At 33.0% G+C, this 27,215-nt stretch overlaps 2 long non-coding RNA genes across 2 annotated transcripts; one reads left to right on the top strand and one right to left on the bottom strand.

The window, feature by feature from the left end:
- Window positions 1-2,268: 2,268 nt before the first annotated feature.
- On the bottom strand, window positions 2,269-8,957 carry LOC149413937 (uncharacterized). Its single transcript, XR_016304161.1, has 4 exons — window positions 8,740-8,957; window positions 7,417-7,634; window positions 5,845-5,997; window positions 2,269-5,769 (listed from the first exon to the last, which is right to left on the bottom strand). It is a non-coding gene; the product is annotated as an uncharacterized LOC149413937 (long non-coding RNA).
- A 4,092-nt stretch (window positions 8,958-13,049) lies between these two features.
- On the top strand, window positions 13,050-17,760 carry LOC149413936 (uncharacterized). Its single transcript, XR_016304162.1, has 4 exons — window positions 13,050-13,265; window positions 14,306-14,506; window positions 15,648-15,800; window positions 15,876-17,760. It is a non-coding gene; the product is annotated as an uncharacterized LOC149413936 (long non-coding RNA).
- The last annotated feature ends 9,455 nt before the right edge of the window (window positions 17,761-27,215 follow it).

Genomic DNA, 27,215 nt, shown 5'->3' with positions numbered 1-27,215 from the left:
ACATTAATATTTCATGAATAAAGAAAAAAAAAAAAAAAAAAAAAAAAAAAAACAGTCTCTCGTGTCTAGGATGAACGAAGTATGCATGAAGAATGAGTTAATGATGAATGTAAGTAAGTCTAAAGTAATGGTGTTTGAAAGAGAGAGTACGAAAACAGTGTGCAATATAATTGTGAATGGGGAATACTTGGAGCAGGTGGATGAGTTTGTGTATTTAGGAAGTATGTTTACGAGAGATGGGAAGGCTGACAGAGATATTGAAAGAAGGGTAAATGCAGGTAATTCCGTTAATGGAGGACTAAACGCCGTAGGCGCTAACAAAAAATTGTCCAAAGAAGCGAAGTTAGCAGTCCACAACGGAGTGCTGGTACCTACCTTGATGTATGGAAGTGAGGCATGGAACTGGCAAAGAAAGGATGAAAGTAGATTAAATGCTGTTGAAATGAGATCCCTGAGGCGTATGTGTGGTAAAACCATGTTTGATCGTGTGAGGAATGTGGAGATCCGCAAAGAGTGCAAGGCTGATGTAAGCGTAATGAGTAAGATTAAGAAAGGGACGCTTAGATGGTTTGGGCATGTAGAGCGAATGAGCAAAGATAGGAGTGTAAGGAGGATATATGATGCAAATGTGAATGGTAGCAGAAGTCGGGGACGCCCGAGGAAGACATGGCACGATCAAGTGAATCAGATACTCAAGTCGGGCCATGTCAAGAGTCAGAATAATAGAAGAATATGTATGAGACGATGTATGAATGTGAATGAGGCAAGGAGTGTGTGCCAAGACCAAGAGTTGTTTGGCGGTCCGTCCTCTCTGCCTACCCCTGCGGGGAAACGGCGTGATGGTTAGTTAGTTAGTTAGTAAGTTATCTAAGTAAGAATCGTGGCTCCCTTATCAGGCACAAGAGCTCCTCTTTTCTGATAAGGTATACATGACCAATAATGAACCTTAATATTATATTTTGCAAAATATGTATGTATTAATGTAACCCATATGATGTATATTAAAATAATTAAAAAAAAATATATATATATATTCAAGTGATGATTGTACTAGAACACAGCAATTTTTTTTCAGTTCTTTTCTATTTATAAGATCCCTAACATTTTTTAAGAAATAGATGATTCTTTATAGTTTTGCCGTTAGGTTTGAAAAATGTACATTAAATTTAAGAAGATCGTATGTTTAAATACCGATACGTTTAACACTATCAACTCTACTAATAGAAGGATAAGTACATTAGATTAAAAAGGGGATACAGCTGAGTAGTTTAAGGCTTTATTATGTGTGCTTATTTGATATTCGGAATGTTAATTTTTTGTTGTCTGCATCCGGGGTTAATATGGGAGCATCGAGCTAATTTTAAACACTACATATATGTATTGGCAACTCTGTCAACAACTCTTCCTAATTGAACATGTCACAGTGAGACTGGCTCCAGACGGTCAGGAGCAGTTGATACTTTTGTGCGATACCAACTTATACACGGTGTCCGGAAACTCGTAGTACAAGCGGGAAACTGGAGAATCTACACCACATGGGGAACCCAAAAAAACATATAGTTTTTTGAAATGAGCATTTTCAAAAAAAAAAAACCAAAAAAAAATATTTTTCGGCAATTTTAGGGTAAAAGTTTTTTCTGGTGTTTAGGGTTGAATAACAGATGTTTTAACCCTGCAGAGCAGAAATATTTTATGATTACACCGGGTTAAATGAAGGGTGATTTCAAAATAATGCTTCAAATCCGAGTTTCTTCATTTGTTTTACTTTCAAATAGTTTTAATTAGTTGGGTACTTTGATCTTCAGTAATAATTTATAAGAATTTGATTAAAAAAAAAAAAAAAAAAAATCAACTTCAAACTCGATTTACTCGATAACGAAAGCTCAAATAAAAAAAAAATATACTACAAAATCGACTACAAATGTGATGTAGATTTACCAGTTTCCCGCTTGTACTACGAGTTTCCGGACACCCTGTATATTCAGTAAAATAAAAGAAACTGCCGAATCGGAAAAGGACGGAATCTGAACTCAAAACAGAGTCATAAGATGCATTCTTAAGAAAGGGGAGTATTATAAAACAAATTAGGGAATAATTTAATTTAATCCTAATACAATCGAAACTTGTACATATTTTTGATATTTTTATTAACTATTCAATAACTGAATGCCAAAATACATATATTTTTACTATGCTCATAATATTGAGTCTACAAATGGTAATATTTTCTAATATATTTACAGAAATAGAGAATAATTCAAACTGTTAAATGTATAGAATGGTTGACTGAGAATGTGACATATCACTAACTGTACGTGGGTAACAATATACAAATTTTGTAACATGAATTAACTAACTCAATAAAATATTAATTAAGTTTACTCAATGTATTTTCATGGTGTATTAACTTTTTCAAAAGAGGATGTTTTTTTACTGTAATGTTTGCAGATTTTTTTATTGATTTATTTTGATTTAAAATTTATGCATAATTTTTTTATATAAAAAAAGTAAATTTTGTTTAATTAATAAACAATATAAAAATCATTTGATATACGACTGCGGTGTTTGTGAATTGCCTATTTTTCTGGAGAATCGTTTTAGCTTTCGAATTGACCCACAAATATATACTTTATTTTTAGTCAAATTGTTGGTACATAAATAAACAAAAAATAAATAAAATCAGTTATTAACTAAATATACAGAAAAGTTTAAGTTCTTTAGGTGGTCATCGTAAAACATTTAAATATTTGTGCCTGAACTTCGCAAAATAACAAAATATGCTTTTTACCTCTGCCATTATATCTGCCGAATCTGATGTAGGAATGGGTTGATTTGTTCACATTGTACTTCATATACGTGATTAATAGCCATTTTATAATTTATACAGCACAAAAAAAATAATTGGCTTGAATTAGAGCTCCCCTAATCCGTGGCCATCACTGAGGGTATCAACCTTTTATTGAAAGTGTAGAAGGTGATTATTTTTACAGTGCGAAAAATAAGCATATAATATATGACTCACCAATATTGGGGGAATCGACCCAGTGACTGATCGGTAATAGTGGGGCTCTCAATCAAAGAGACTCAGTTTCTTGCTAGAGCAATCCCGATGAGTTACAAAACTCATTGTAGGACGAGAAAAACTTACAATACATAAATGGGAGTTAAGAGGTACAAGTTTTCATTGGTATTTTCATATAAAATTATAAGTTGATTCACAAAACACTATTAAATAACATTATTATAAGTACCACATACAAATCTTTACCCAAAAGGGAGGTTAAGTAGAACAAACGAAAGGGGAGATGGACAGGGATATACACATATGCACAGAGCCAAAACATGAATATAGAATAAAGTACGTAACCACTAATGCATTGGGAAAAATAGATGTTCAATTACAAATACAGGATACAGAAAAGGACAGTAATCAAATATATTTAGAAACAACAATGAACTTTTCATCTTAAAAAGGGAATGTAAAGACTTCGGTGTTAATCTTGATAGCAAAATTAAATTCAATAGGCACATTGACGACGTATAGGTAAAATTTATAGTAATCCGAGTACAATCGTAATATTAAACTTCGCATTAGTCAGAAGTACACTGGTGTACGCTTCGCCAATTTGGAATCCACAATCCAAACTGAACAACGATAATAGAAAACAAATGTATAAAATATCTTATCTCCAACAATAATTTCCATGTACATTCAATATTTGCACCAAAGATGAGTAGTGAAAATCTGATTTATCATTTATACATAAAATTTTAAACAATAACATCGAATGTACCGACCATCTGTCACTTATTAATTTTAACATACATTAGAGACGTACACGACCTACGTGGGGATATGGGTGTGGGGTTAGGAGAGTTCTATTATTTTACCCGTGTGGTTAGGAGATTTTGAGTTTTATTAGTGGCTTTTAGGATTTTGTTGGCTATGTTCGTTCCGATATTACTTAAGTAATGGTTGGCATGATCTGCTTAGGTTTTTGGGTCGTCATAGACTAAAATATTTTCCCGATAATATTCGGTGAATGAATATTGCGAGAGAATTTTTTTTCTTTTTCTGAGATTTCATTTACTATGTTCCAAATTTCTTTACTATCATATCCAATAAATATATATATTTATAAGGTTTCCGGGGGAAAAGCGTGCTTACTTCAGGAGTTGATTCTACAATCTTCTGATGAGACGAAAAAAAAGATGAGTAACATTTTACAAAAATTCCAATGTTTAACAATTTTTTTTCAATAGAAGAATATTGGTTTTTCCTACAAATAATTCAACTTTTTAATCTAAGAACGATTTTAAAATTACTGAGAATTTAACAAAATGTCACAGTAACCAACACAATTTACACAACTGCATGATAAGGAAAACCAATCCATTATATACGCGGTGGATAATTTATACAATGGCTTTCCAGATGACAAAGAATGAAAATAAATGTTGCGTCGCGGGTCAAAGGATCGACATACTTGTGTTGGCGAACTTTTTAACTCAAACGCCATCTCAGGCCGGAATGACCTGATAAGTGCGGGGCCGGGTTGAACAAACAATACTGGCAGAAGGGTACAATTACTACGTAATTTTATTTTTTACTTTACTGAACAACAGTCAGAATATAAACAACTTTTATAATCTGGTATGAGTAAGCGTGTGACGTTTCAAATGTACCTTTTGAGAACATGAATATTCACAATAGGAACAAGAATAAGGTTTTTCTCTAGTGTGGGTTAGAATGTGAGGTTTTAAATAATCCTTTCGGGAACATGAATAGTTTACAGCTAGATCAAGAATAAGGTTTTTCTCCAGTATGAGTAAGCATGTGAGTTTTTAAATGTCCTTTTTGAGAACACGAATAGTTGCAGTCGGAACATGAAAAAGGTTTTTCTCCAGTATGGGTAAACATATGACGTTTTAAGGATCCCTTTTCAGAACATAAAAAATTGCATTTCAAACATGAAAAAGGTTTTTCTCCAGTATGAGTACGCATGTGACGATTTAAATTCCCCATTACAGAACATGAATAGTTGCAGATGGAACACATATAACTTTTTCCGCCAGTATGGGTGAGCATGTGACGTTGAAAATTTCTCTTTTCAGAAATTGAATAGTTGCAGTCGAAACATGAATAAGGTTTTTCTCCAGTATGAGTACGCATGTGACGATTTAAATTCCCCATAACAGAACATGAATAGTTACAGCTAGAACAAGAATAAGGTTTTTCTCCAGTGTGATTAAGCATGTGACTTTTTAAATGTCCTTTTTGAGAACACGAATAGTTGCAGTCAGAACATGAAAAAGGTTTTTCTCTAGTGTGGGTTAGCATGTGAGATTTTAAATAATCCTTTCGGGAACAAGAATAGTTACATCTAGAACAAGAATAAGGTTTTTCTCCATTATGGGTGAGCATGTGACGTTGAAAATTTCCTCTTTCAGAACTTGAATAGTTGCAGTCGGAACATGAAAAAGGTTTTTCTCCAGTATGGGTAAACATATGACGTTTGAAGGATCCCTTTTCAGAACATGAAAACTTGCATTCCAAACACGCAAAACGTTTGTCTCCAGTATGAGTACGCATGTGACTTTTTAAACTTCCTTTTTGAGAACACGAATAGTTGCAGTCAGAACATAAAAAAGGTTTTACTCCATGTGTGCGTACGTGCGTTGCTAACGCTAACTTGCGTGAACAAGAGTAGTTACAATGGAAGCACGAATAAAGTTTTTCTCCACTCCCCTTCGTGTCCGTTATTGAATCTGAAAGAAAAAGGAATGCGAAATGATAACCGAAAACAATTAAACCAAATTCATACAAATAAAAATCGGTATTACCTCCAGTCTGGGTAAAACTTTCAGAGTGGTCAAAGCGTTCCTTTTTAACATCCAGCAGGTCTATGTCTATTTCCGTATAAGGGATTCCCCCTCGACCTTCTTCTCGGAGTCCTGATTCTGTCTTAATGGGGACAGTCTCCACATTAATGCTACCTGCAATAACAAATAACAATACACTTATGCACAATTACAATGTTGAGAGTAAAACAGTAAAAGTTTGGTTGTTGTCGGTGCTATTTAGTGGTGATTTGTAATTAATGTTGCATCATGTAAACATTTAAATGGTACTTTACATTTGATTAGTACAAAAAAGGAATTGATTTTATTTACGATAATTAGCTTTCCGCGAGAGTTCCACAAAATAAAAATTTAACATATATGACCACAAAAATCAACCCTTAAATAAAACTTCAACAATAATCACTAATTCACGTCTTATTATCATTTTAATTTTAACAAAAATTAAGCACTATTATTTGTTTAACAAAAAAAACGACACATTTCAAAAGCAACGGTTTCATAGTTAGGATAAACGTAAACGTTAAGCTAAATATGCCATTGAGAAAACACGAAAAAGGGGGATCAGAAAGTCTGACTTTAATTTCTAAAAATGACATGAAATAACACTTTTGGGTTGGTTTTATCGATTCATTATATTCTTGAGAAATTTCAAATAGAATGTCAAATTTTCTTAAAGTCAATCCCATATGAATTCCGCAAGCATCATTTATTCATTTTCGGGAAATAGACAGTTTACATTAATTCAGTTTGTACATAAGTATTATATAGTAAAATAAAACCAATTATGGATTTCCTCCTTGTGACTTTACCTCTACTGAGGCAGCATAGTACGGAATAAGTAATTTTGTGAGGGAGGAATATGAATTTTAAAAAATATACAATACAAAAGAATATACAAAACAATACATTTATAGCCGTGGAGAGATGTTGTAGATATAAATCAAATCATAAGAGAGATATAAAATAAAAGATATAAATAATAAACAATTGAGACATAAACATCATTCACAAACCATCAGATAAATATTCTTTAATGAACCTCTAGTATTTTGTAAGTTTGCAACTGAAAATATGAACCTTGGATAGTACGATATTGTAATTATTGCATAGTCTGTTCAGGCAAGAATTATGCTTAGAGTTCGTTTTGCTTTGATCAACCCTGAACAGGACACAAGAGTGTGTTGAACGCGCAGGTACATTGAATGGAATCTTGTTTAGCAACTCTGGGCATTGAATATTATTGTTAACTGCTTTATACAGGAATACATATGCATAATAATAAATACAACTTACACGCGTAATCTTATGAACCGACATGATATTTGTAGTAGATAACGTGAGATGTTAAATTTAAATGCTTAAATGTGGTGAGGTGCTTGAGGAATTGGAATTCGACTTTGGGTCTTGGTTCGACAGTTTCCGTAAAGCAATATTTCTAAGATAACATTTCAAGAACCGATGGACAACAAGTTTGTTAAGTAGAAAACAAGCAACTGTCGTGACTGCGCCCATCTGAAACACCTTTGTGATAATATACGCAATGCAACTTACTAGTTGGCTGAACACTCTCCGCATACTGCAAACATTCCTTCTTTACATCTGGAAGGTGGATGTCTGTATCTATATACGGCATTACACCTGCGCCTTCTTCCTGGGATCCTGGTTCCGTCTTGATGGAAACACTCTCTGAATTGGGAAAATCCATGGCACTGCTGTGATAGAGTTCTCTTATGTGATAGTAACCCGTCTCAGCTGATAATAAGACACAACTGTAACGGTTAAATATGAAATAATTAGTTCAATTTGATTGCGTAACAGTAAGAACAGAATTTTAAATTGAGGTTGGTGTAGTTTTGCGTGGGTTAACCCAGTTGTCTCATCATATTATGAAGTATAATAATATGGGGTGTTTTGGTAAAACACTTCAAGCCAAGTTTTTAGAAAAGTTACTTTTCAGCGGTTTTATAATTAAGATAGTCTTCAAAGTACAATAGGGAAAAGGAATTATTGCTAAGGCATTTTAACAAAAGAAACTCAATTTAAGTGTAGTGTTTAAGGTTCGAGAAATTCAAAAAATAAAATTACTCAACACAAAAATGTGTAATAATTATAAATAGAATTGTAATGGTTATTTCAAAATACAAAAAAAAAACAAATGACCATTTTCATATAAACTTTAAAAAAATTATATAGATTTATGTTTTGGAGTATTGCGTAGAGTTGCGCTACCTAGTTTTTTAGCTTAAGTTTCGGAAAGCATTGCAGCATCATTAGGGCAGATGTAATAACTGCTTACATTTAATATATTGTAGGTAGAAAAATAAAACACCCTACTTGGGCAGCGCCCTTGAGGTGATTTCGCACAAAAACGGCGCTATACAAGTAATCCATTTATTATTATTTATATATATTTTTTTAAATAATACATACGTTTTATTTTGTATGTATTCAAAAAACGGTTTATTTATAAGGAAATTCTTCTGTGTAATTATTATTACTAGCTAACAACATTTTCAATTTCCGAGGCAAGAACAAAGTTTAAGAAAAAAATTACTTGGTTATGTATGTTGTTTGACCTTGAGGGTAAATGCAAGTCAAGATATGTCGTAATTAACGAGACTGAGAAACAAGATAATCTAACTTATCAAATGTTTTGTGTTTATCTGGTTTAAATGTGTCATAGCGGCCATAAATCAACAATAAACAAACTCATATAATCGTGTCTGTCAAATGTTTATCTGGTTGGTGTTTGGTAACTGAATGTGTTATTTCGCGAATGCTGATAAAACCGATAGGTAACAATATTACAATAAAAAGCACTAATTAAGTAGCATAGCTGTTACTTGGTCAATAATAGAGCAAGAAACTACTTACGTACACGGCAAAGCACAGCTGTCAACTACAAAGTGTTAAAGAAAAGTCACTAGGGAAGTAGAAGCGCTTGCAATTTTAAGAACTTTGATGAAAAACCAAGACATACTCTCAAATCAGATAAATTTACCACAATTATCTGTAGTCAATACAAAATATTACATCGAAAGGAGCAACAATCACTGCATTGCAAGCAAGTGTAAGGTTAGGAACATGTTAGAAAAGACATGAAAGAAAAAGCACACCGAACAAGTGTTGCCATACTCAAAAATCTAAAACCCTGTTTGTAGGACATAAAGCTGCTCTGAAAATTATTAACCTTTCCTCATCTGTGATATTTATTTACTATACATTGCTTCTAATAACTTTAATAACTCTATAAATAAAACATATTCTGTATTCAGGTTTTATTTACTCCTCCGTTATCCATTTAGGTACTGAATATAAAAATAATATTTTGCATAGTTTCAAATTCAATTAAAAACCAGAGAATTTTGTTAAAAATCGGGAAAAAATACACCAATACAATTAACAGCATGACACTGCTACGCGAAGAGTGTGCGAGGAAATGACACGCTATTGATGTCCCGCTTTAGTTTGCTATGCGGTCACATGAGAAATCCACACGTCCGCAGTTGTATTTTGATTTAGACCATCGATACCTACGACCGCATAACAGTGTGTGTGCGTCCAGCACCTGTTGTGCCAGACGGCCGTCAGTCAGTCACGGGCCTTTTGTAGATATGGACTTTGCATCTTTAGCATCTGCCGATGGTTTTTTCATGTTTTCAGCAGTTAAATTACAATTATTATCTATTTAAAAAAAATATATAATAAACATTAGCGGTTAGCTATGAATATTCATATTTTTCCAATATTAAATCGCTTATTTTGAGATGTGTATTGACTACACAGCACCGGAACGCGTGGATTTTTAAAGCAGCGTAAGGGAAAGGTTAAATAAAAACATGTCTTACGTAAACTTTTATTTTTTTAATTTTGTAAGAAAATAAAGGCTTCTCAGTAATACTTATTTATTTATTCAACCTAAAATTATTGACAAATTGTGTACCGTGGTTTCTCACGTGCTAAAATAAAAATCATATAACATGTTAACTTTTTTATATTTGACTTTTCTTTTAAATTGGTTGATGTTATAATTAATTATAATCCATGGGTAACGTTTTAATAAAACCAACAGTCTTTTGAATAAGAGATTTTTATTGTCATATCTAATAATTATTATATTACAGATAAGTATTTTATAATACTTTTAAAAATTTGTTTATCGTCATTTAACTTTCAATTATGTTTTATACTTAAGTAAAATATGGTAAAGGGGCATTTTGTGCCGTTATTATTTAAATAAATAAATAATTTTTACGTAAAACGTAGAGCAAAATAAAAATCTATTATTGAGATGACATCACAAAAAGGAAGAATTTAAGTAATTTTGAATAAAGACACACCGTTGGTTTACAGTACATTGTATTCTACAACATTGCAATAATCTTGATTCAGAAAAGGAAAAAAAAGAGGAATACGTTTTTAGATTGTGGGGAAATAGGAAGAATATAAAAATAATTTTTATTACACCGATCCAATGCTTTAAAATAACTTACCAACCATCACACCATTTCCCCGCAGGGGTAGGCAGAGAGGACAGACCGACCAAAAAACTCGGTTTTTGCACACACTCCTTACCTTATTTTATTTTATTTGTGCAAAAAAAAATTTACAACATTACACATACTTTATCTAACTAATTGTACTAATAACTCGGACTACGAATTTGAAACAATAAACTACAATCACTTGATGAAAGAACTAAACTTATTTAAACTCTCAGATAGAAGATTTGTTTCCAACTTGATTTTTATTTATAAAATTGTTATTGGTATTATAGACAGCCCGGATTTATTAAGTCTAATTACCTTCCATATACCTTACAAGAACTAGTCGATCAAAATTTTTTAATTGCAACAAAAGTATCAGGACTGAGTCATTTATATACTCCCTTATACCTAGATTGCATGCAGTTGGCAATGTTTTCTTAGAAGTAGTAGATGTATTCAACTGCGCGGAATATAGTCATAAGAAGGCTATAATAACATACCTCAAACACAATAATCAATGTTCGGTTTGATAAAATTCTTCTGCGTGGGTCCTATAACATATTTTACTACATTTAAACTATCCACTTCAGATATGTTATAGTGTTAGCTATCAAATGTATTATTTTCTTGAAATATTATTTCTTATCCAAAAGTATAATTTAAACGATGACAGACCTGAAATATAAATGCGAAATAGCGATACCTGCCCAGCTATTCCGAGTAAAATTCATTTTGAACTCACTACTAATTACTCTTTTATAATATTTTGCTAGATTATACATGTTGACAAGTCACTTTTTTATACGTATCAATATTTTGTTCAAATAAAATTTTCTCTGTTATTATGACATTCTATACGTTAATAGAATTTATTATGTATTAATTACTGTATATTATCATAAACACCTCATACCTCGGTTCGTGTCAGGTCTTATACAAACCTAGTATTCATTCAACTATTATAACACTTGTAGATATTTCGTTTAATTATGTATTGTCTCAGTGCACTTCTATTAACAACTGTATCACTTGCAATACTATTTTTGTGTACACATTTCTTGTTCTGTAATTTATTACTAATGTTCCCTTATGTACCACTGTTTACTTATAATACGAGTATCATTCTATTGTAAAAGCCATTTTATGGCGTTCACAATATATTAATAGAAAATAAAGTGCATGATACAGAAAGATGAGGAACAAGTTCATTATAGATCAGTAGAAAAATTGTCAATGTATGCCAATGATTCAAACTTTTCTTACAAATATCATTATGACGGCCGGCGTGGTCTAGTGGTATACGCTTTTGACTACAGATCCGAAGGTCGCGGGTTCGAACCCGGCGTGCGCAAATAAATTTTATTTGATTAATTTGTGTTATTTCACAATAAATTAATTTAAAATAATATATAGTATATTTGCGACACGTTCCAGAGTGGAAGATACTCTCAGTATCGCCCTGGTGTAAGACCACCATTCAGAATTGAAACGTTGCTTGAAATGGCTTTAGCCGTGTTTGGTGTCCAGATCTGAATAGCCAGGTACTTCCCCACCTTCCTCTTCCCCATCTCCCTCTCCTCCCCAATACCCTCAGCCTCACAACATACCCCAATTGGGGATGCCATAGTCTCACTGGCTCCAGACGGGAGCAGTTGGGACTCTTGTGCGGTATACTGTAAAAAAAAAAAATTATAATAAATCATCCATAAATTATCTTACATTTAATTAGTTGGTTTTGCATACATGTGGTAGTTAGTTCCACCCAGACGACACAAACTAAAAAGATGTTTTTTTTTATAAAATAGATCCCACTCAAATGACTATATTTTGGTTGAACGGTAAAAAACCGGACGAATTATAATTGACAAAAAAACATGAAAACATTGTAAAACCATGCATCTGGTAACACTGACCGAATTTTGACATAACGCAAGTTTATTGGAAAATTTTAAAAAATAATCACGTTGTAAGTTGTAAGATCCGCAGTTTGTGTACGATTTTATTAGACTTTTAAAAAATTCACGCGTTCCGATGCTGTGTAGTCAATACACGACTCAAAATAAGCGATTTTTTATTGGAAAAATATAAATATTCATAGCGAACCACTTATGTTTATTATATTTTATTTAAAATGAAATAATAATTGTAATTTCATTGCTGAAAACATGAAAAAACCATAGGCAAATGCGTAAAAAACGTGCGAGGGGTCCATATCTAACAACGGCCCGTGACCGCTTGACGGCCGGTTGGCACAACAGGTGCTGGACGCACACATACAGCTACAACAGCGGTCGTGTGGATTTCTCATGTTCCCGCATAGCAAACTAAAGCGGGACATCAATAGCGTGTCATTTCCTCGCACACTCTTCGCGTAGAAGTGTCACACGGTTAATTGTATTGGTGTACTTTTTTCCGATTTTTAACAAAATTCTTTGACTGTGAATAGAAATTGAAAACTATGCAAAATATTATATTTAAATTCAGTACATAAATGGATAACGGAGGAATACCTGAACCCAGAATTTTGTTATATTAATAGAGTTATTAAAGTTATTAGAAGCAATGTGTAGTAAATACATACCACAGATGAGGAAAGGTTAATAATTTTCAAGGCAGTTTTATACCCTAGTAACAGGGTTTTAGATTTTGAGTATGGAAACACTGGTTCGGCGTCTCTTGTGCTTTTTGAACATGTTCTTAACCTTACTTTTGCTTGCAGTGCAGTGATTGTTGCTTCTTTCGATCTAATATTTTGTATTAACTACAGATAATTGTGGTTAATTTATCTGATTTGAGAGTATGTCAATAATCATCTTGGTTTTACACCAAAGTTCTTAAAATTGCAAGCGCTTCTACTTCCCTAGTGACTTTTCTGTAACACTTTGTAGTTGACAGCTGCGCTTTGCGTTGTACGTAAGTAGTTTCTTGCTCTATTATTGACCAAGTAACAGCTATGCCAGTTAATTGGTGCTTTTTATTGTAATATTGTTACCTATCGGTTTTATCAGCATTCGCGAAATAACGCATTCAGTTACCCAACACAAACCAGATTAACATGTGACAGACGAGAGTATATGAGTTTGTTCATTGTTGATTTATGGCCGCAATGACACATTTAAACCAGATAAACACAAAACAAGTGATTAGTTAGTTCATCTCTTTTCTCAGTCACGTTAATTAAGACATCTCTTGACTTGCATTTAACCTCAAGGTCAAACATAACATAGACATAACCAAGTAAATTTTTTTCTTAAACTTTGTTCTTGCCTCGGAAATCGAAAATGTTGTTAGCTAGTAATAATAATTATACAGAAGAATTTTCCTTATAAATAAACCGTTGAAACCTTTAAACTTGTATAGCGCCGTTTTTGTGCGAAATCACCTCAAGGGCGCTGCCCTAGTAGGGTGTTTTATTTTTCTACCTACAACATATCAAATATAATCAGTAATTACATCTGCCCTTTCCGAGACGTAGGCTAAAAAAGGAGGTACCGCAACTCGACGCAATACTCCAAAACGTAAATCACTATAATTTTTTTAAAGTTTATATGAAAATGGCCAGTTGTTTTTTTGTATTTTGAAATAACCATTACAATTCTATTTATAATAATTATTACACATTTTTGTGTTGAGTAATTTTATTTTTTGAATTTCTCGAACCTTAAACACTACACCTTAATTTTGTTTTTATTATTAAAATGCCTTACTTACTTACGTACTTTGAAGACTATCTATATTATAAAACCGCTGAAAAGTAACTTTCCTAAAAACTTGCTTGAAGTGTTTTATCAAAACAAACCATATTTATTATACTTCATAATATGATGAGACAACTGTATTGACGCACGCAAAAGTACACCAACCTCAAATTTAAAATTCTGTTCTTACTGTTACGCAATCAAATTGAACTAATTATTTTATATTTAACCGTTACAATTGTGTCTTATTATCAGCTGAGACCAGTTACTATCACATAAGAGAACTCTATCACAGCAGTGCCATGGATTTTCCAAATTCAGAGAGTGTTTCCATCAAGACGGAACCAGGATCCCAGGAAGAAGGCGCAGGTGAAATGCCGTATATGGATATAGACATCCACCTTCCGGATGTAAAGACGGAATGTTTGCAGTATGCGGAGAGTGTTCAGCCAACTAGTAAGTTGCATTGCGTATATTATCACAAAGGTGTTTCAGATGGGCGTACTCACGACAGTTGCTTGTTTTCTACTTAACAAACTTGTTGTCCATCGGTTCTAGAAATGTTACCTTAGAAATATTGCTTTACGGGAAACTGTCGAACCAAGACCCAAAGTCGAATTCCAATTCCTCAAGCACCTCACCACATTTAAGCATTTAAATTTAACATCTCACGTTATCTACTACAAATGTCATGTCGGTTCATAAGATAAAGCGTGTAAGTTGTATTTATTATTATGATGTTAGTCTCTATTGCTTATATCTCTATTATGATTTGATTTATATTCACAACCTCTCTCCATTGCTATAAATGTATTGTTTTTTAAATTGTTCATTTTATATATTCTTTTGTATTGTATAAATTTTTTAATTCATATTCCTCCCTCACAAATTTACTGTTTCCATATTATGCTGCCTCAGTAGAGGTAAAGTCACAAGGAGGAAATCCATAATTGGTTTTATTTTAATATATATTACTTATGTACAAACTGAATTAATGTAAACTGTCGATTTCCCGAAAATTAATAAATGATGTTTGCGGAATTCATTATGCGATTGATTTTAAGAAAATTTGACATTCTATCTGAAATTTCTCAACAATATAATGAATCGATAAAACAACCCAAAAGTGTCATTTCGTGTCATTTTTAGAAATTAAAGTCAGACTTTCTGATCCCCCTTTTTCGTGTTTTCTCAATGGCATATTTAGCTTAACGTTAACGTTTATCCTGAGTATGAAACCGTTGCTTTTGAAATGTGTCGTTTTTATTGCTAAACAAATAATAGTGTAATATTTTTGTTAAAATTAAAATGATAATAAGACGTGAATTTGTGATTATCGTAGAAGTTTTATTTAACTTTTGATTTTTGTGGTCAAATATGTTAAATTTTCATTTTGTGGAACTCTCTCGGAAAGTGATTTAACGTAAACAAATCATTTCGTTTTTTGTACTTATCAAATGTAATATACCATTTAAATGTATACATGATGCAACATTAATTACAAACCACCATTAAATAGCACCGACAACAGCAAAACTTTTACTTTTTTTCTCAACATTGTAACTGTATATAAGTGTATTGTTATTTGTTATTGCAGGTAGCATTATTGTGGAGACTGTCCCCATTAAGACAGAAACAGGACTCCGAGAAGAAGGTGGAGGGGGAATCCCTTATACGGAAATAGACATAGACCTGCTGGATGTTAAAAAGGAATTCTTAGACTACTCTGAAAGTTTTACCCGGACTGGAGGTAAAACCGATTTTTATTTGTCTGAATTTGCTTTAATTGTTTTCGGTTTTCATTTCGCATTCCTTTTTCTTTCAGATTCAATAACGGACACGAAGGGGAGTGGAGAAAAACTTTATTCGTGTTTCTATTGTAACTACTCTTGTTCACGCAAGTTAGCGTTAGCACTGCACGTACGCACACATGGAGTAAAACCTTTTTCATGTTCTGACTGCCACTATTCGTTTTATCAAAAAGGAAATTTAAAAAGTCACATGCGTACTCATACTGGAGAAAAACCTTATTCTTGTTCTAGCTGTAACTATTCATGTTCCCGAAAGGGTAATTTAAAACTTCACATGCTAACCCATACTGGAGAAAAACCTTTTTCATGTTCTGACTGCAACTATTCGTGTTCTCATAAAGGACATTTAAAAAGTCACATGCGTACTCATACTGGAGACAAACGTTTTTCATGTTTGGAACGCAAGTTTTCATGTTCTAAAAAGGCATCCTCAAAATGTCATATGCTTACCCATATTGGAGAAAAACCTTATTCATGTTCCGACTGCAACTATTCAAGTTCTGAAAAGAGAAATTTTCAACGTCACATGCTCACCCATACTGGCGAAAAACCTTATATGGGTTCCGTCTGCAACTATTCATGTTCTGTAATGCGGAATTTTAATCGTCACATGCGTACTCATACTGGAGAAAAACCTTTTTCATGTTTGGAATGCCATTTTTCATGTTCTCAAAAAGCATCCTTAAAACGTCATATGTTTACCCACACAAGAGAAAAACCTTTTTCATGTTCTGACTGCAACTTTTCGTGTTCTCGTAAAGATTATTTAAAAAGTCACATGCTTACTCATACTGGAGAAAAACCTTATTCCTGTTCTAGCTGTAACTATTCATGTTCCCGAAAGGATTATTTAAAATTTCACATGCTAACCCACTCTAGAGAAAAACCTTATTCTTGTTTCTATTGTGAATATTCATGTTCTCAAAAGGTACATTTGAAACGTCACGCTCTTATTCATACAAGATTATAAAAGCTTCTTTATATTCCGACTGTAGTTAAGTATCCGTTTCAAAAAAGATGCACTAAAAATTCTCACTAACTATCTCAAAGACAGATTACAAAAAACAAAAAAGGGAACTTTTATAGCACAGAAACAGTGATAAAAAAGGAGTACCACAAGGGACTGTGCTTGGCCCAATTCTATTTCTAATATATATTAATGATTTATGTAATGTTGTAATCGCTGGTAAAATTTTATCTTTATCTGATGATACAGCAATAGTAGTAAATGGCAAATCCTGGCATGAAACTTTTTTAAATGCAACAAAATGAATATTTCATATGTCTTTTCATGGCTAACTTGTAATAGACTTTTCTTAAACTATAATAAAACATTTTACCTAAATTTTTATATAAACAGTAAAAACAAACCTCCCAATAACCTTGAAATTAGATTACATAATGCTAACTATAACAAAGTAACATGCACCTCTTGCTTTGAAATTGGAAAAATTTATAAGATCAAATATTTGGGTGTATATATTGACACAAATTTTAACTGGCTCCCACAAATTAATAACACCGTTTCTAAATTAAGATATCTGACGTACATATTTTATAGACTTAAGGAAGTACTCAATGTTGACAAATTGAAAATGATTTATTTTTCTCTAGTGCAATCCTCAATTATGTAATGTATATTAGGATGGGGTGGCGCACTAGATACATTTATTAAACCACTACAAATAGTACAAAATCATATTATCAAGGTTATATATAATAAAAAGAGAACATTTTCGACTGAGCAATTGTACAAGGAATCTCAACTATTCAATCTCCGTAAACTATTTTTACTTCAAAGCCTGAAATATGTCATGAAAAACCAAAACAAATTTCAAAAATATGAAACCAAAATCAACTTTAGAAGAAATCATGTATTTTGTACCCCACAAACCAATACCAAGCTAATGCAACCTCACAGTAGCTTTATTGGACCTCGCACTTTTAATCTATTACCAAAAAAAAATCAAGTAACAACTAAACTAGCGCAATACCAAAAAGAATTAAAGTTGTGGCTGTACAATGCAAATGTTGAAGTATTATTTATTTAATTTTTACTTTTTTCTATTTTGTTTCTGTATAATAATAATAAGCCTTTTATTCTGAACTTCTTCCCGAAGCTCAGTTTGCCTCTTGGCATAGGCCTCCTCTAACAATCTTGTATTTAAAGTTACAATATTGAGTATTTTGTTTCTTCTTGTTGTTAGAGGGTTGTGGTCTATAACTCCCGCGGGAACCAGCCGAATTGGGAGACTTTTATTTTGTTTGGTTTTGGTTGTTAATTTTGGTTGGTGTTAATATTCCTTGTTTCCGATCTTCCGAGACAGTAATTAGTTTTTTTGGAGCATTTAGTTGTGGGTCAGAACTTGCCCGGTTGACATAGTTCAATATGTTTGGTCTGTTGGTCTCTTTCATGCTAGTTTTGGGTAGAGGTTGTGAAGGATTGCTTGACATTTTGTTTGTATTTACTTTCATCTGTGCTCATGACTGAAGTTCCTCTTTTTCGCTTTTCGCTAATGTTGTCCTTCGGTTTTAACACTATCAGTTTGGCATATTTTATGTAAGCAATTTTTCCTTTCTTTTTCTCTTCTTCTAGTTGATGTTGAAGGTGTTTTCGTTTTTCCAGGATTTCCTTCGAGTGATCTTCTTTCACATTAATACCTGGCGGAAGGTTTGTCTCTTTCTTGAGTGTAAGGTGTTTTTTCCATTGGGTCGTGATAGAGGCTATGACCGGACGATTCGTGTTTTCGCTTTGTTTTCACTATTCTGTACACGTTTCTAATTTCTTGACTGTCCAAATGTACTTCCGTGTTTACTCTGAGGTCTTTAATGTAGTCTACTAGGTCTCCTTCAGATTTTCCCTTCTCTTCCATTCCGAAGAACACCAGGTTTTTTTTTTCGTTTTTCTCTATCTACTGCTTTAAGTTTTTGTTCTAGTTCTAAAACTTTATTTTTAAGGATATTGTTTTCCTCAATAATTGTTTTCATCTTCTCATAAGCGCTTCCATCACATTTCAAGTAACGGAATGAGTTATTATTTCCGCTTGTTTTTCTAATTTCTCATCAATTTAGGTAAAAATCATTCCATGTTTTTGTCCATTTTGTTTTGTGTTCTGTAAATTTTTTTCAGATGGGGTGATTTGGTTTATGTATATTAGCGCCTGTTGATGGGCAAAATTTTGGCACACCTGTAAGATCTTTCCGTACTAACGACTGTTTGCAGTTTTTGTTATTTTTATTTTATTTGTTATAATTTATATTATTGTATTATTGTTTTTTTTTAATTTTCATTTTACGCTTTTACTGCCATCTTTTGACTGTTAGGGTTATCTCGTTTTAAAGATTTTTGGTTTAGTGTGTGTACGTTTACGGTTTGGTTTAGTGTATGTACGTGGTGTTCGTGAATTGCCTATTTTTCTGGAGAATCGTTTTAGCTTTTGAATTGACCCACAAATACGTACTTTATTTTTAGTCAAATTGTTGGTACATAAATAAACAGAAAATAAATAAAATCAGTTATAAACTAAGTATACAGAAAAGTTTTAGTGCTTTAGGTGGTCATCGTAAAGCATTTAAATATTTGTGCCTTAACTTAGCAAAATGACAAAATATGCTTTTTACTTCTGCCATAATATCTGCCGAATCTGATGTAGTAAAAGGGTTGATTTGTTCACCTTGTACTTCATAAACGTGATTAATAGCCATTTTATAATTTACACTGCACAAAAAAAGTTTAATTGGCTTGAATTAGAGCTGCACTAATCCGTGGCCATCACTGAGGGTTTCAACCTTTTACTGAAAGTGGAGGAGGTGATTATTGTTACTGTGCAAAAAATATGCATATAATATATGACTCACCAATAGTTGAGGAACCCAGTGACTGACCGGTAATAGTGGGGCTCTCAATCAAAGAGAATCATAATTTTTTTAAGATCAATCGAATGTTTAATGTAGTGAATTTGCCTCTCCCCTTTATTCTTCCTAATTATTATTTAACAGTCTTTGTGCCAGACATATTTGAAGCCCATTTCTTTTGCCTTTGTTTTAGACCTCCACAGAAGATCTTTGAAATAGGGACCAAGGATTTCACTAACAAAAATCTTCTGGAATCCGTTTCCTTGTGTTGTGATTGTTTTTAGTTGTTTTTGTTCAGTAGAATCTGTCGTCTTTTTTGGGGGTTGGTAAATCTGACGTGGAATTTTGGGGGGACTTCCAGGTCATAGGTCCGGAATTTTCTCGTTGTCGAGGATGTCATCGCCTTTTAATTTAACACCTGTGACTGCGGCCATCCATTTAAATGTTCCAGCAGGCTGCTCTCCTTACAAAATCCCCAAATATCTTTACGAAAAATGTTAAATTAAAATTATTTAATACACAAGTAAGAAAAAAAAAATTAATACGTTTATCCAATTTCTTGGGTAAATAATGATTTTTGTAGAGTTTTAAATGAAGTTAAGGAAAATTTAAAGTCGTCGAATACTACCAGTTTATTTACAAAACTTATTGCACGACTATTAAAACAAACTTATCTTCTAAATAATTAAAAAATATATCAACACACTTAAGGGCTAGTAATAGAACCAACTGCTAAGCCATACTATTGTTTGTAATAATATTATTATCAAATTGAAAATAGAAATTTTTAAGAACAACCATTTCTTTTATTTCGTCTTTATTTTTTGTTTCTTGCTAGAGCAATCCCGATGAGTTACAAAACTCATTGTAGGACGAGAAAAACTTACAATACAATATATGGGAGTTAAGAGGTACAATTTTACATTGGTATTTTTATATAAAATTATATGTTGATTCACGAAACAGTAAAAAAATAACATAATTATAAGTGCCACATACAAATCTTTACCCAAAAGGGAGGTTAAGTAGAACAAACAAAAAGGGAAATGGACAGGGATATACACATATGCACAGAGCCAAAATATGAATTTAGAAGAAAGTACTTACCCACTAATGCTCTGGTAAAAATATATGTTCTATTACAAATACAGGATACAGAAAAGGACAGTAATCATTTATATATTTAGAAACTTGACAATAAACCTTTTATCTTTAAAAGGGAATGTAAAGACCTCGGCGTTTATATTGATAGCAAAATTAAATTTAGTAAGCACATTGACGACGTATAGGTAAAATTTATAGTAATCCGAGTACAATTGTAATATTAAATTTCACATTAGTCGGAAGTATACTGGTGTACGCTTCGCCAATTCGGAATCCACAATCCAAACTGAACAACGATAATATAAAACAAATGTATAAAATATCTTATCTCCAACAATAATTTCCATGTACATTCAATCTTTGCACCAAAGATGAGTAGTGAGAATCTGATTTAACATTTATACATAAAATTTTAACCAATAACATCGAAAGTACCGACCATCTGACACTTATTAATTTTGACATACATTAGAGATGTACACGACCTACGTGAGGATATGGGTGTGGGGTTAGGAGAGTTCTGTTATTTTACTCGTGTGGTTAGGAGATCTTGAGTTTTATTAGTGGCAATTAGGATTTTGTTGGCTATGTTCGTTCCGATATTAATTAACTAATGGTTGGCATGATCTGCTCAGGTTTTTGGGTCGTCATAGACTAAGATATTTTCCCGATAATATTCGGTGATTGAATATTGCGAGGTTTTTTTTCTGAGATCTCATTTACTATGTTACAAATTTCTTTACTGTCATATCCGATAAATATATATATAAGGTTTCCGGTGGAAAAGCGTGCTAACTTCAGGAGTTGATTCTACATGATGAGAGACGAAAAACATTTTTTCAGATTCCAATTTTCAACAAATTTTTTTCAATTCAAGAAAATTTGATTTTCTACAAATAATTCAACTTTTTAATTTTAGAACGATTTTAAAATTACTCAGAATTTAACAAAATGTCACATTAACCAACACAATTTACAAGGATAAGCAATCCATTAAATACGCGGTGGATACTTTATATAATGCCTTTCCAGATGACAAAGAATGAAAATAAATGTTGCGTCGCGGGTTAAAGGATCGACAAACTTGTGTTGGCGTACTGTTTACCTCAAACGCCATCTCAGGCCGGAATAACCTTATAAGCGCGGGGCCGGGTTGAACAAACAATACTGGCAGAAGGGTACAATTACTTCATAGTTTCTTTTCCGTGCCCTCCGGTGTACCTCAAGGTTCTCATTTAGGGCCATTATTATTTAATGTGTATATTTATGATATTCACAAATGTTTTTTACATGCCAATTACTTAGCATATGCAGACGATAAAAAAATTTACTTAGTTATCAAATCAATCGAAGATTGCATTAAACTTCAAGAGGATCTCAATCGTCTTTTTAACTACTGTAAATCAAATAAACTTGTAGTAAATACCTCAAAGTGCAATAAATTATCATTTACACGTAACAAAAATAAAATTTCCTTTGATTATACATTAAACGGGACACAAATCAAAGAAGTAGATTCTATCAGAGACCTTGGGGTAATACTGGATGTGAAATTAAACTTCATTCAACACACTGATGCAATCATCAACAAAGCCAACAAAATGCTAGGATTTATAATACGTTTAACGAAACCTTTCCGCAACCTTAAGACTCTATATTCCCTTTACACAGCGTTCATCCGTCCCCACCTAGAACACTGCACACCGATCTGGACTCCTTTTTACCAAGCCCACATTGAAAGAATCGAAAGAATTCAAAAAAAAAATTTTAAACACATTAATTATAAACAAAACTTACATTTCTCAAATTACGCCGATTCTATTAATTACCACAACTTCAACTCACTTCATACACGACGTTTAGTTTTTGACCAAATTTTATTATTTAAAATTCTTAACAATGGCCTCGAATCACCAGAGCTAATGAATTTAATAAATATTCATATTCCAACAAGATCAACACGGCAATCCCATTTGTTTCATTTACCTACATGTAGAACTAACTTTAGAAAAAATTCACCAATTCCACGTATATGTGCCCAATATAATACTAAATTTCAAAACATAGATATTTTTAGCAATACACTTCACAAATATCGATTAGAAGTAACTCGTACGATCGAAAATTAATACTATAGTATGGAATGTATCCAGAGCATCTCATATCCTCATCCTAAATTCCTATTCCTCCCCTCCTCACCTAAAATATATATATATATATTGACCTCTTCCCGTAGTATGTTGATCCAGTAAGAAGTTGTTAGACTATGTTGATCCACCTTTAACACCATATAACTTGGCGATTGTGGAATACATCTGAATGAATTGACAACAGTGGTACAATAATTATCAATGTTGCCAGTTTGCCAGAAAAACCATTTGATATACTGTTCATAAAATTTTCTAAATTTGTATGGAAATCGGATGCATAATTTATGTTGATCTACCTAAATTGGCATACTTATGTTGATCTCATATATATTGATCTATTCCCGTAGTATGTTGATCCAGGTAAAAAGTTATTGGACAAAGTTGATCTGTGTCCCTATATATGGTTTTACTAAATGAACCAATCAAGAGCAATCGGTGGACTGTTCATCACAAGGTTTTATCTGATTCCGTAATCTTTTGTGATATTGAACTCAAAGTATTAGTCTCTAGAGTCGGATATCGCATGAAATGACTGTGAGATGGTACCGTTTCAAATCAAAATGACGTGTTCATTCGACTGTTTGTTGCTTGAATTGTTTATAAGAAATGTATGCGTATTTAGATTGAAACGAAACTTTCGCAAAAATCAAATCCATTAAAAAAATACCTACTGCGTGGCGGGCCGGATCGAAAGAGACTGGTTGAGGGATACCTTTTGACCATCAAAATCCAAAATGGCGGCAAAAGGCATAATGTTATATGGGAAATATTGAACTTGCATCTATTACCATCTCTCCTGATTACGCTTCGTGACTTAGTAGGGGTGGCCGGGTTCTTGGTTATAATGGGTAATTAATGGATGATTGGACGAGGTTGGAGCTAAGAAAAAACTGTCCAAAGAAGCGAAGCTAGCAGTCCACAATGGAGTGCTGGTACCTACCCTAATATATGGAAGTGAGGCATGGAACTGGCAGAAGAAGGCTGAAAGTAGACTGAATACTGTAGAAATGAGATCCCTGAGGCATATGTACGGTAAAATCATGTATGACGAAATGTGCGTATGCTGTGTCTATTCTACAGATATTTTATTAGAGCCTGTTAAAAGGAGCTAGCAGCATTGATCCCCAGTGCACCGTGCACGTGCTTGATACTCGACAACTCGACGGACACGAGCGGAATACACGTTCACAGTTAAGTTGATGTTATCTATACATATATGAACGGGTCGTTTCTCCGACTCGTTTTATCGTAAGTCGGCTCGTATGTGGAACGAGCTATCGGCATCTGTTTTTCTTCCTCAATATAATCCGGGCCTCTTTAAGACCCGCATTAATAAATTCATTCCTACAGACCCTATCTTAATCCGCCCCATAACGCTGCCCAACTGGGTGGAGACATAGTTTCTATGTATTTAACGTATAAAGACAAGGGCACTCTTGTGAGAGGTGTCACATAAAAAAGTCATACCTCCGAATTTGAATATAGAGACATACAAAATGATCTTTATTATAAGCAATGAATCCACCCATCTTTTATCGATTATCACATTATTTTAGAATTTAAAAAAAACTCGTAAGCTTAATAATCGCAGAACTCAACTCAACTTCAAATATTAATATTCTGTATAAACGATTGTTACATCTTACCGGAGATGACCAGATAAATCATCAAAATGATAATTCATCACATCTTCAAAAAGTTATGTAAAGTCATGGAAAGTGATGAAACAAAAACATTATTAACTGGGTTAAGTAGGTTAGGTTCGGTTAGGTTTAAATTTTTTATTCATCGTTTCTAATGACTTTACATCACTTTTTAAAGGTGTGTTGAATTGTCACTGTGTTGAGTTATCATGGAACCCTTACCGGAAATAGTTATATTTTAAAGTTCTCTAAATAAAATGAAATGCTCTTAAAAAAAACATCTCATATTTAATATTATACAAAAATATGACCGGAAGTCGGCATCTTTCTTTGAAATAAATAAATCATAAACTAAAAAACAGCTACAAGGTGGTTACAAATGCAATTATATTTAATCAATTTGTTCGATTATATTTTTTATGAAGTTTTTTTTACAGTGGGCCAAATGAATTCTATATGTGGCCAATTGAACCAATTCAACCAAAGTTGTCCAATTTTAATAACTTCGACGAGGAAAAGAAGTTTTTTAATTAGTTGAATAATAATTTTTCAAAATTTCAATTATGTTTAACGTAATACACTATCTGGCATCAAGAAAATCAGTCTAGTCACGAACCGTAACTATTTAGTGTAATAAAATAAAAAAATAAAATTATGTTTATATCATAGTTTGCTTTAATCTCAATAAAAAAGAAGGTAAAAAGTTTTTTTTTATGAATGAGATAAAACTTTCCCCCAAACAACGTGTATATTTAACTAACTAACTAATTAACGATCACGCCGTTTCCCCGCAGGGGTAGACAGAGAGGACGGACCGCCAAACAACTCGGTCTTGGCACACACTTCTTGCCTCATTCACATTCATATATCGTCTCATAATACTCTTCTATTATTCTGACTCTTGACATGACCCGACTCGAGTATCTGATTCACTTGATCGTGCCATGTCTTCCTCGGGCTTCCCCGACTTCTGCTACCATTCACATTTGCATCATATATCCTCTTTACACACTCCTATCTTCGCTCATTCGCTCTACATGCCCAAACCATCTAAGCGTCCCTTTCTTAATCTTACTCATTACGCTTACATCAGCCTTGCACTCTTTGCGGATCTCCACATTCCTCACACGATCAAACATGGTTTAACCACACATACGCCTCAGGGATCTCATTTATGAATTAAAATTAAAATAGCAACTTCACATTAGGAACGAGAGGACAACGAACAAATAAGTACATTGACTAAGTGTTACGGACGGACATGCACTTGAGCAAGACTTGGGAGCTGTATTCACAGAAACTTTAAAAAAAAAACTGAAGTTTAGTTGTAGTACTGGGTCAATTGTACTGGTATCCCCCGAAAACATAAAAACATAAACAATATAAACTAATTTTTGAAAAGAAAGACAAACATTCCCGGGTTAAGAATAACCTGGCAATATTTGAAAATCTCCTACTACCACCACAGTCAGCTGAAAATGTTGCTTGTGTTGTGATGGGGGACTTAGCCAGCCCAGGAATTGAACACACTATTCCTGGGTGGGACCCAAACGCGATGTCAACTCGGCCACCGACCGGTCTAAAATATGGCAGAAATCGCTCCAGTGGATAAATAATAAAATGTAGTTTATAGGCACTTTATAAAAAAAAATCGTCTAAAGAAACAGAAAAATTTTTAAAACAGTAATAAATAAAATACATTCTGGAATCGTTAATAAGTCGTTATGAAATATTTAGCCGTGTTAAGTAATCAATAGTATCGCGGTGGCAAAACGTGGAATTCCATAGCCGTTTTTAATTTATTAAAAATATTTATGATATCAAAGACAAAACAATTAAATGTATTCTAATCAGGGTGTCGTTATATCCCGGCCGGCGGCTAGAGACTTAGAGTATTATTACTTTAAGGCCTGAGTCCGCAGGTGCATTATCTTAACAACAAAGAGTAGGTCTGATCAAATTCACAATACAGTATTATTTTATTAACGAAATTAGTTTTCATACAGAGAATATCCAAAAAAACGTTTTTAGTGTATAAAAACATATCGGCTTCTTTGTCTGGATGTGGTGTGATTTCATTTGTATTTTTTTATGAAACATTAATATGAATCATCGAGGAATTATCAAAATTTAAATAAAAAAATATTGAAGTGTTTTACGCTCTCCTCTAGCTGGTATTAGTATAGCACTGCACGTGTCATCCATAAACTGTGAAACAAATCAGCATCTCGTTGGGTGGTCATGTTAAATGAATGTTATTCACTGACACTATTTCTGTTTTCATTTTAAAAAAAAAATATGAATATCACACCAGAGTCCCTGGAGCCAGTGAGACTATGGCATCCCAAATCGGGGTTGTCGTGAGACTGAAGATATTGTGAACCTCGAAGGAGATGACGAGGAGGAAGTTGGGATAGTACCTGGCTATTCAGATCTGGTTGCCAAACACTAATTGTAAAATAGTACAAATTAATTGTAGTAAAATTTATTTCAGCCCGCGACCTTCGGATTGCTAGTCGATAGCCTTACCCCTCGATAACAGAGGCCGTCATTAAGGTACGTTTTAAATTATGTTTTACATTTGAAAGTAGACGTTTATCAC

This window comes from Hesperophylax consimilis, chromosome 20 (assembly GCF_061612785.1).
Source record: "Hesperophylax consimilis isolate HC1 chromosome 20, BYU_Hcon_1.0, whole genome shotgun sequence".
In the NCBI taxonomy this organism is placed as follows: domain Eukaryota; kingdom Metazoa; phylum Arthropoda; class Insecta; order Trichoptera; family Limnephilidae; genus Hesperophylax; species Hesperophylax consimilis.
This window is presented reverse-complemented; position numbering and strand designations above follow the sequence as displayed.